Raw genomic sequence first — 9498 nt, 5'->3', positions numbered from 1 at the left:
CACTGCAAGCTCCGCCTCCCGGGTTTACGCCATTCTCCTGCCTCAGCCTCCCGAGTAGCTGGGACTACAGGCACCAGCCACCTCGCCCGGCTAGTTTTTTTTGTATTTTTTAGTAGAGACAGAGTTTCACCGTGTTAGCCAGGATGGTCTCGAACTCCTGACCTCGTGATCTGCCCATCTCGGCCTCCCAAAGTGCTGGGATTACAGGCTTGAGCCACCGCGCCCGGCCTACTCATATAATCTTAAGACCATGGACGCTTAAGTGCTTTTTACGTGGCAAGTCCACAACGTCCATTACACTCTAATGGTGTTGACTCAAGCTTTTGAGTAATCTTACCGAATAAATGCGAGTCTGACTAGCTGATCGGGGCCAAGTAGCAACTGGTTTACAGGACTCAGCAGGGAGCCTATAAGCGGCTGGGACCCTCAGCTGGACTGGCAGAGCAGAATATCTGTGTGTCAGTGTACTTTATTCATCTGTCGCCGGGTCAGGGGGGTCTGCAAGGGACAGACTCCCTGCAGCTGGTGCCCCCTCAAAAGGAGTGATGTCGCAGAGGTGGGCTTGTCTGAGACTGGTAGAACTCCACGCCGATTCTCAGGTCATTCTGACTTCAGCATGGAGAAGGACAGTGGATGTCCCAGGAAGGAAGACCCTGCCCTATAAGGGGGCTTCTGACAGGTGCATGTGGCAGCATCTGCAGGTGAAGCGGCCGCTGCATTCCAGGTGCAGGGGGCAGCGTGGATCCCGGACCCGTGGGCAGGATGGGAGTTCCGGGATGCGAAGGAGAGGCTGGGCCTTTGATCTGTGGACATTGCTCCTGGAGCAGTGAAAAGCCATAGAAAGTGAATTTTTTTTTTTTTTTTTTTTTTTTTGAGACAGAGTTTTGCTCTTTTTGCCCAGGCTGGAGTGCAATGGTGCAATATCGGTTCACTGCAACCTCCACCTCCCAGGTTCAAGCGACTCTCCTGCCTCAGCCTCCTGAGTAGCTGGGATTACAGGTGTGTGCCACCATGCCTGGCTAATTTTTTATTTTTTAGTAGTGACAGTGTTTCTCCATGTTGGCCAGGCTGGTCTGGACCTCCTGACCTCAGGTGATCCGCCCACCTCGGCCTCCCAAAGTGCTGGGATTACAGGTGTGAGCCACCATAACCGGCTGAATTTTTTTTTTTTCTTTTTTTTTTTTCTTAAATGATCACAGGTAAGGTTGGGTTCCAGAATTTTCTCCTTAGGAAGGGAAAGGGCACCTTCTACCCCCTTATTCCTTGAGCCTGATCCTACAGAAGGTACAATGGCTTTTGGGTCTGGATCCTCAGCCCTTGGGCCTCTGAGGCTGCCTTGGGAGAGGGTATGGATTTGAGAACAAGGTTCTCAGTTTTGCTGGCTGTCTTTTCGGTCTCCCAGGCACATCCCACAGAAAGTTTCTTTTTGTGAAATAATCGTGTGAAATGGGTTGGCCTCGGTGCTTAGAACCATCCCACTGACGGTGACAGTGGAAAAAATCCCTTGCTTGTCGGTCTGTTTAGGAGATGAGGTCCTTTCACCCGTGTCTTCGTGTGGTTGTGCTTTTCACTGATCATAAAGGCGAGAGGAACCAGCTCCACGTGTCTCTTTCCGGATGGCCATGTGGAACTTGGCATGAGAGTGGGGTTGTGTGGGTTATTTATTGCTTATCGAAGAGTTGGTAGCGTGTACTGGAAATTCAAGCGATGCTGGATTTTTATTATCAGAAGGCGTACAGGCTGTAGCTGAGATTCTGGTTGGGCTTGGATTTGGTTTGGGCAGTTTATCTGACCTCCCCGGGCCCCAGCTGGCTCTGCATAGCGAGTAGGGTAGCATCTACTCAAAGTCCCGGCCACAGCCGTGGACCGGCACTGGCCCAGGCGAGTTCTCAGTAAGTGGGAACTCGCAGGTTCAGAAGATGCTCTGGGCGTCAGGGGCCTCCACCTCCAGGGAGGTGCTCCCAGAAGAAGGGCCCGATGGACTCATCGAGTTGTGGAGAAGATGCCCCGGCTCAGTCTCAGTCACTTCCCCAAGCGCATAGGTGTTAGGGAAGGGGCCTGCAGACAGCTCCTCCATGCCTTGAAAGCAGAAGTAGCCCCCTCCTGTTTCCCTGTCCCAGTTGGGTGAAGGATGGGAGCCTGCTGGGACAGTCCCAGGCGTGCCTTCACGCAGGGGCAGGCCGTCCATCAGTCTTGCGGGAACACCTGGCCTCATGGGAGACGGTGCCAAGGTCCCCGGAGTGAGGTGGCTCTTCTCCCCATGGCTGTCACTCCTCAGTAGATCGGTGGGGGCGGGTGTGCATTTAGGAACCTGTGAGCTGAGACATTGTCCAGCTAGCCTCAAGCCAGAAGCAACCAAGGCTTTGAGAAATCCACCTGGCCCCGCCGAGTCTGTTTCTGGCTGTGGAATGCGATTTGCCCCAGCGCCAGGTGTCTGGGAATCCCAGGCCTCCGTGTGTGAAGGTGCCAGTCGCACGGGCTGTGACCGTCCCTCCATGTGCCTGCCTCTCCTGCTCACTGTGCACTTGGAGTAGCCCTCAGCCTCACTGTCTCCTCCTTTGGCAAAAAGGAGGAAGGAGCAAGGGAACAAAGAGAGGGAGGGAAGAGCCGGAGACGAGCCAGGGTTTCCCTTCATCTGGAGCTCTGGGTGCGAGATGTCACCCACCCACGCTCAGCACAGGCCCAGGGTCAGGGGGCTGTGGGTGGAAGCAGGAATTGCCACAACCGTCTCTGAGCCCCTCCCTAAGGGTGAAGGGTGGGTTTTGATGGCTGTGGGCTTAGCTGTGGTCAGTGGAATCAAAGGCCAGTGGGCCAGTTAGCAGTGACCACAGTGACCAGAGAGCAGAGGGGCCTGTATGTGTGTTGCCCCAGGGTCTTCAGGCTGCCGCTGCCTCTATCCCCCACTGCGGTGTCCAGCGCGCCCCCCACCGCCCACCGCCCGAGGTATCCGGCACCTGTAACCTGTAGCCCTGCTTCTCAGTTCAGGCCTGTTCCAGGGCCCCCCCCCGGGGTATCCAGAGCCTGTAGCCCCACTTCTCAGTCCAGGCCTGTGTAAACCTGGCCCCGGGTTGGGTTTTGGGGTCCCTGCACCCCTCCACCCCCGACCCCCCACAGCTGGAACCCTGGCTCAGCCAGCAAAGGTTCCGCGTGTTTAAGGAGCTGGGTGGGCCCCGGAGCTCAAGCCGTGGGCTCAGCGCAGACGGCGGCAGGTGATTAGCACTGAAATCCGACTTTCCCAGCCAGACGTGAAATCCCAGCCAGACGTGAAAGTGCCGCTGGCGCCTGGGCAGGTCACGCTGCGTCACGGGATTCGGGGCAGGGTCGTCGGGGGAGTTCATGGAAGCACATGACCTGAGCCACGCAGGAAAGCCAAACGCGCACTGCTGACCCTTTTTTCCTGGATCACAGGCCTCTTTCATCATCTAGCCAAATGTGCAGAATCTTGCCCGGAAATGTGTACCCGCCGCCTTCACACACAAGGGTGGGCTGTGCAGACCCCCGGGGCCCAGGCCAGGGTGAGAGTCGTCCCCCGGAGTGTGGTGTCCAAGGCAGGGCACACGCTTGGACTCTCACCTCCTGTCACCACTTTCCACCCCAGCCTTTGAAGACAGCGATAATCCCCAATTTACAGCTGTGGAAACCAATGCAGGAGTGAGCCTGGAGCCACAGGCCACAGTGCCCACCTCTGCACTGAGGCCACTGTTTGTCATTGGGCATAGGGGAGCACACAGCCACGTCTGAGGAGTGTGGTGGGTGCCAGGGGTCTGGGGAGGTGTCAGTCAGCAAGACTGGGTGGCCTAGTCAGCCCGGGTAAGGACACAGGTGGGTCAGAGGCTCGTCTGTGTTCCCCAGCCACCCCGGAGCCCCTAGGAGTGACTGGGACAGGCCCTCGCAGCTCATCCACCCTTCTCCATCCTTCCCAGACTCACGGCAGGTACCCTGCACAGCCACAGGTTCTGCCCCCCAGTAGGCCTGGCTGTCCCTGGAGCCTCGCCTGGATGGCTGGCCATGGGCAGGCCTTGCCTGGCCCGCCTGCAGGGACAGGACACGTGTACGCACGCAGATTGCTACTGTGTGCCCGCCCGCTCCCCGGAGGCCCTGTGGCAGCACCCCCTTCCCCTCACTGCCCTGTTCCGACAGGAGGGCCCCCCAGCGTCTCCTTCCCTGGTACTGGCCGAGTCCTGAACTCTCCCTCTGGAAAACAGACCCTCCGGGGTGGCCACAGCACCTGCGTGCCTCCAGGAGCGTGGATGCGTCTCTTTCTCTGCATCCCTGTCGGTCAGACTGCCCCGGATGGTTTGGAGCCGTTCTCTGGCTTTGCCCGCCCCTCCCCTGACCTAGGGTTACCCACTATGTGAGGAACGAGCACTGACCTCCCATTCGGGCCTTGGAGCGTGACGCCCGCAAACCTGATCCCTGCTGAGTCATCCTGACCTCGGGACGGGCCAGCATCTGTCACTGCTGAGACACTACATGTGTGAGCTGCTTGTTAAGGAGAAAGCCAAACTCTGTAAAATATTTGAAGAGATTTATCCTGAGTCAAATGTGAGGAGCGAGGCCTGGAGGCCCTGAGGACATGTGCCTGAGGGAGTGGGCCACAGCTGGAATTCATACATTGTACAAGGACGGAAGTTATAGGCAGACATCAGTCAGTACATGAAAGGTGTTTGTTGGTTCTGCTCAGAACACCAGAAAGACGGACAACTCCAAGGCGGGGAGGGGCTTCCTGGTCACAAGTGGGTTCAAAGATTTTTTTTTTTCTTTTTATATATATATACACACACATATACACACGCACATATATACACACACACACATATATATGCATATATACATACATATACACACATATGTGTGTGTGTGTGTGTGTATATATTTGTTTGCTTGTTTTTGAGACGGAGTCTCGCTCTGTCTCCCAGGCTGCAGTGCAGTGGCATGATCTCAGCTCATTGCAAGCTCCGTCCCCCGGGTTCACACCATTCTCCTGCCTCAGCCTCCCAAGTAGCTGGGATTACAGGTGTCTGCCACCACCACGACCAGCTAATTTTTGTATTTTTAGTAGAGATGGGGTTTCTCCATGTTGGTCAGGCTGGTCTCGAACTCCTGACCTGGTGATCTGCCCACCTCAGCCTCCCAAAGTGCTGGGATTACAGGAATGAGCCACTGAGCCAGGCCAAGATCTGTGTTTGAATGTTAGTGATGGTCAGCTGTACCTGAATTCCAGAGGGAAGGGGTATAACAAGGCATATGTGATCCCTCTTCCCCTCGTGACCTGAACTTATTTTACAGGTTAACTTTGGAATCCCTTTGGCCAAGAAGAGGGGTCCATTCAGTCAATTAGGGAGCTGAGAGTTTTGTTTTTGGTGTATGTGATGAAACTGCAGCTGGTACACAACCAAGGCCACGGTGACCCTGGGGCCAGTCCAGCTTTGTCCCTGTGCTCTCGAGCTGCTGGCGGCCAGTGCAGGATTCTGCCCACGGCTCACATGTGTGGCTTCAGAGCCTGAGGGGTTTTGGGGCCATGTCTTCACCGGGTACCATGTAGGAGCCCTATGAGCTGAGTCAACTGGAAGAGCCGAGGGCCTCTGCAGAAGGCCTGAGCAGGGCCCAGGCTCTGTCCCTGGAGCTCTGAGTCCCTCAAGCTGTGTGACCCGGAGCCAGGTACTTAACTTCTCTGGGTGTTTGCTTCAGAGCTGGGAGCCTGGGATGGCTTGGGTCTTTGGCAGGGGTCAGGTAGGGGAGGGGCCAGCCAGGAATCAAACATCCCTGACAGGTTAGGGGACAGGTGAGGAGGGCAGGGCAGGAGCCCTGGAGCACATGTGCAGCAGCGTCTGGGCTGGTGCAGGCCCTGAGATGGCTTCAGGCCCTGCTCAGAGCTGAGGGCTCCCCATCACCAGGGAGTCTTCCATCACTGCACCTGCAGAGCCCATTGGGATTGGGGAGAGGCCCTGGCCTCCATTTGGAACAGCTGCATCCGCCTGTCGGGTGTACAGGCTGTGCACTGGTTAAGCCTGAGCGCAGAGTCTGTTCAACGAGTTCATTGTGTGGTATTGGCTTCCGCCTGCTGTTGAGTTGGACTGGCCTGGACGCCGGCCGGGAGCCCTCGTGGGTTTGGTGCTTCTCTTTGACAGCCGGCGTTGAGAAGCCCAGTCAAGTGGCTAGAGCACGAGGGTGAGATTGAGGAGACATGGATGGCCTCACTTCGCTACCCAGGAACTGCTGTGTGACTTTCAGCAAGTGGGACAACCTCTCTGAACTCTATTTACCCCAGCTATAAAATGGAGGTGTTGGATTGGCTGCCACAAGTGTCCTTCCACCTCCACAATACTGTGACTGGAGCGGGTTTTCACTCCTTTTTCTTGTTAGCATAACTGTTGGAGCTGTAGAGCGTTTGGAGTGGGGTGTGGGTTTCTGGGCCACAGATGTGTGAGGCTCCGCACTTAGCCAGCAGTGGCAACTCCTTATCGCTGGTGCCCACAGCTTCATCTGTGCCCTGAAGATACTCACACTGCGGTGACTGGTCAGATTAATGGTGATGCTTTCATGGGGCGCCATGAGACATGAGCACGAGGTGTTTCGCCCGCCCATGCAGCAGGAGGCGGTGTCACAGTCTGTTGGAAACAGGAAAGGGAGGCTCAGTCCCTGCATAGGAACTTGCCGGAATTCACACAGCATTTCAGCACGGGTGGTTTCAGAGTTTCAGAGGGAGGGGTGGCTCTTCCTGTTGGTCCTGGTGGTCTCGAGTCAGGACCCTTGGGAAACCCATGTCCAGCAGGATGCTTGCATCTGGAGAACCAAATGAGAAGTTGCCCTTTTCAGGGTCTCCTGCTTACCCTGGGACTTGGGGTGTAGGCAAATTTCAGAACTTGCCAAATCTGCGTCTTCCTGGCCTGTTTAAAATGAATGTGTCAGCTCCATTCTGGACAGCAGCTGACACCTCCGCCCCTGTGCCAGACAGGACAGCGTGGCTGGGCGTAACTCAGCCCCGGTTAAAAATGGAAAAAAGTACAAAGACATGTGTTCAAGGGCTGGTGACAGGATTTGAAAATGTGACACCAGCCTGTTAGTGATTTGTTTGCACAGAAATCTGATTCAACACTGAGCAGACAGGTGTGGCCAGGGCCTTGGGACCGTCTCTCTGCTCTCCCGGGAACATCTAGATGTCCGGCCTGGCCCAAAGCAGGGCCTTGTGCTCTGCAGAGACTGGGCATCAACACTGGAGCCATTTTAAGAAGACCATCCCGGCCAGGCGCAGTGGCTCATGCCTGCAATCCCAACACTTTGGGAGGCCAAGGTGGGCGCATCACCTGAGGTCAGGAGTTCGAGACCAGCCTGGCCAACATGGTGAACCCTCGTCTCTACTAAAAATGCAAAAATTAGCCAGGCTTGGTGGCAGGTGTCTGTAATCCCAGCTGCTGAGGCAGGAGAATCACTTGATCCCGGAGGCAGAGGCTGCTGCTACTCGGGAGGTAGAGGTGAGAGAATGGCTTGGACTCAGGAGGTGGAGGTTGCTGTGAGCCAAGATTGCACCATTGCACTCCAGCCTAGGCGACAAGAGCGAGACTTTGTCTCAAAAAAAAAAAAAAAATGGAAACGCTGCCTTTGCTTCCCTGCCCTGGAGCTGCATCGTTTTCCTTGGGGTTTCCGGACCACTTTGACCTCTCCGTGGCCAATGATGGCGGGGAGGCGGGTGGATCTGGAGCCGACATGGGCAGGCTCAGCATTCCAGCCCATTCTGAGGTGAGGTTGGCCTTGGGTGAGGACGGGGTCGCTGGGTCAGACACATTCATTTTCTGGAGCCCAGTAGACGTGACGTGTCCATCAGGAAAGCACCCGCCTGTGCTAGGGGCGCTCCGCCAGCCTCGCTGGGACCTTGTTCTATGCAGATGTGTTCTCTCCCTCTCCCCTCACCTGACTGATCAGAAGCTCTGGGTTTCCACCCTCCACGCCCCACCCCCCGCACTGCTTTTACGAGCCTCTCCGGGGGATGACGTGGGAGATGGTGGGGACTCTGTATCAGTGGAGAAGGTGGAGGCTTGCACTCAGAGCAGGGGATGTTTAGACTTGAAGGGGCCAGGCAGGAAGGTACTGGTTTTACTAAGCCCCATGTTTATTGGGCACCCACTAAGTTCGGGACCCTGAGTGTATCGAGTGGATTCTGACAAGCTGTCGCAGAAATCCCAGCTTGCTGCAGAGGGGGGCCCAGGCTCCAAGGCTGGTCGTCAGGGTTACCAGGTGCTGGCTCGGCTAGGGGCTGCAGGCTGCGCCAGGTGGGACTGGGCTGGGCTGGTACCTGTGCCTGGTGTCGGCCCAGCTGTAGTTGCAGTGGTCAGCTGCCGCTCTCCAGCCCAGTGCAAACAGCTGTGCCAGGTGCACCCTGGGGGACCAGGCTGCGTGGGCTTCCTGCAACTGGTGAAGCTGCCAGCCACTTCCTCTGTGCTGTCTCCAGCAGACAGTTCTGGGTATACAATCCTCATTTGCCTATAAAGCAGGCCTTGGACCATCTCTGCCCCAGCCCCAGTGTTGGCCCTTTGTACGAACAGACTCTGAAACCAACAGACTCCAAAACCGTGCTCAGAACGCACCCGCTCTTTAAAAGACTCCTGGAGGCAGTTCCTGGGCGCCTGGCAGTAGCACCTGTTTCTGTTGGGCCTGAAAATGACAGAAGGGACTGCCGGATGCCCGCCTGGGGCACTCACAGTGGCCGTGCTTGGACTTGAAGGGGTCCCGGAGGATCATGTTCATTGGGTGCCCCCAGTTACAGACAGGCCAAGATGCTGAGCCCTGCAGGACTCACTGCTCTGTCCGGCTCGGGGGCAGGTGAGGACTGGCGGCCCAGGGAGCGGCCTCTGGGGCCAACAGAGATCATTTTCATCGTGGCTGGCCCTGAGCCTTATCCACGCACGCTCCTGTACCTGGTCCATGTTTGTTACTTGGAAGAATCAGGCATTAGTCTGTGTGGGGAGGGTTCATGGGGCCTGCAGGGTCCCCACCCAGCCCGGGCCCACAGGTCCTGCCTGCTCTCCACATTGAACGCACCTGTTACTGGCCCTTCCCTACCCTCTCCTCCAACACTGGACCCTGGGGGGTCGTCCCTGTGTCTGTGGCGGGATTTTATCAGGAGCTGGACAGAGATGGGGCCAGAAGACCAAGCTGCCAGCATCAGGGGAGGTGAGCAGGGTCGGCTGCCGCAGACATGAGCGTTCACGGGCATCAGGCAGGGGAGGCAGGCACCTCAGAGAATCGCCTCCCCACGGGGAGAGAGGAGAGGCCAGGGGCCAGGAGAAAGCAGCCTCTTGGTTTACAAGTTGTGGGTGTGTGTGAGGGAGCGGGCTTGGGGGATCAGCCTGCGGTACGCACCTGTCCCATCTGTGGGCCCTCCCTGTTGAGGCACCTTCTTGCACGGTCTGTGAGGTCAGTATCACTGCGGGCCACACCCCCGAGATGGGGAGGCACAGGGGTTGGGGTGTCCGCCACCTCATGCCAGGTGGTGGCAAG

At 56.9% G+C, this 9498-nt stretch overlaps 1 protein-coding gene across 1 annotated transcript in view; it reads left to right on the top strand.

The window, feature by feature from the left end:
- Positions 1-9498, top strand: part of SLC7A5 (solute carrier family 7 member 5) — a 42262-nt gene that overhangs the window by 9890 nt on the left and 22874 nt on the right. The gene's annotated exons all lie outside the window — the stretch shown is intronic.

This window comes from Piliocolobus tephrosceles, chromosome 17 (assembly GCF_002776525.5).
Source record: "Piliocolobus tephrosceles isolate RC106 chromosome 17, ASM277652v3, whole genome shotgun sequence".
NCBI lineage: Eukaryota > Metazoa > Chordata > Mammalia > Primates > Cercopithecidae > Piliocolobus > Piliocolobus tephrosceles.
Note: the sequence above shows the minus strand (reverse complement) of the source record. Positions and strands in the feature narration are given on the sequence as shown.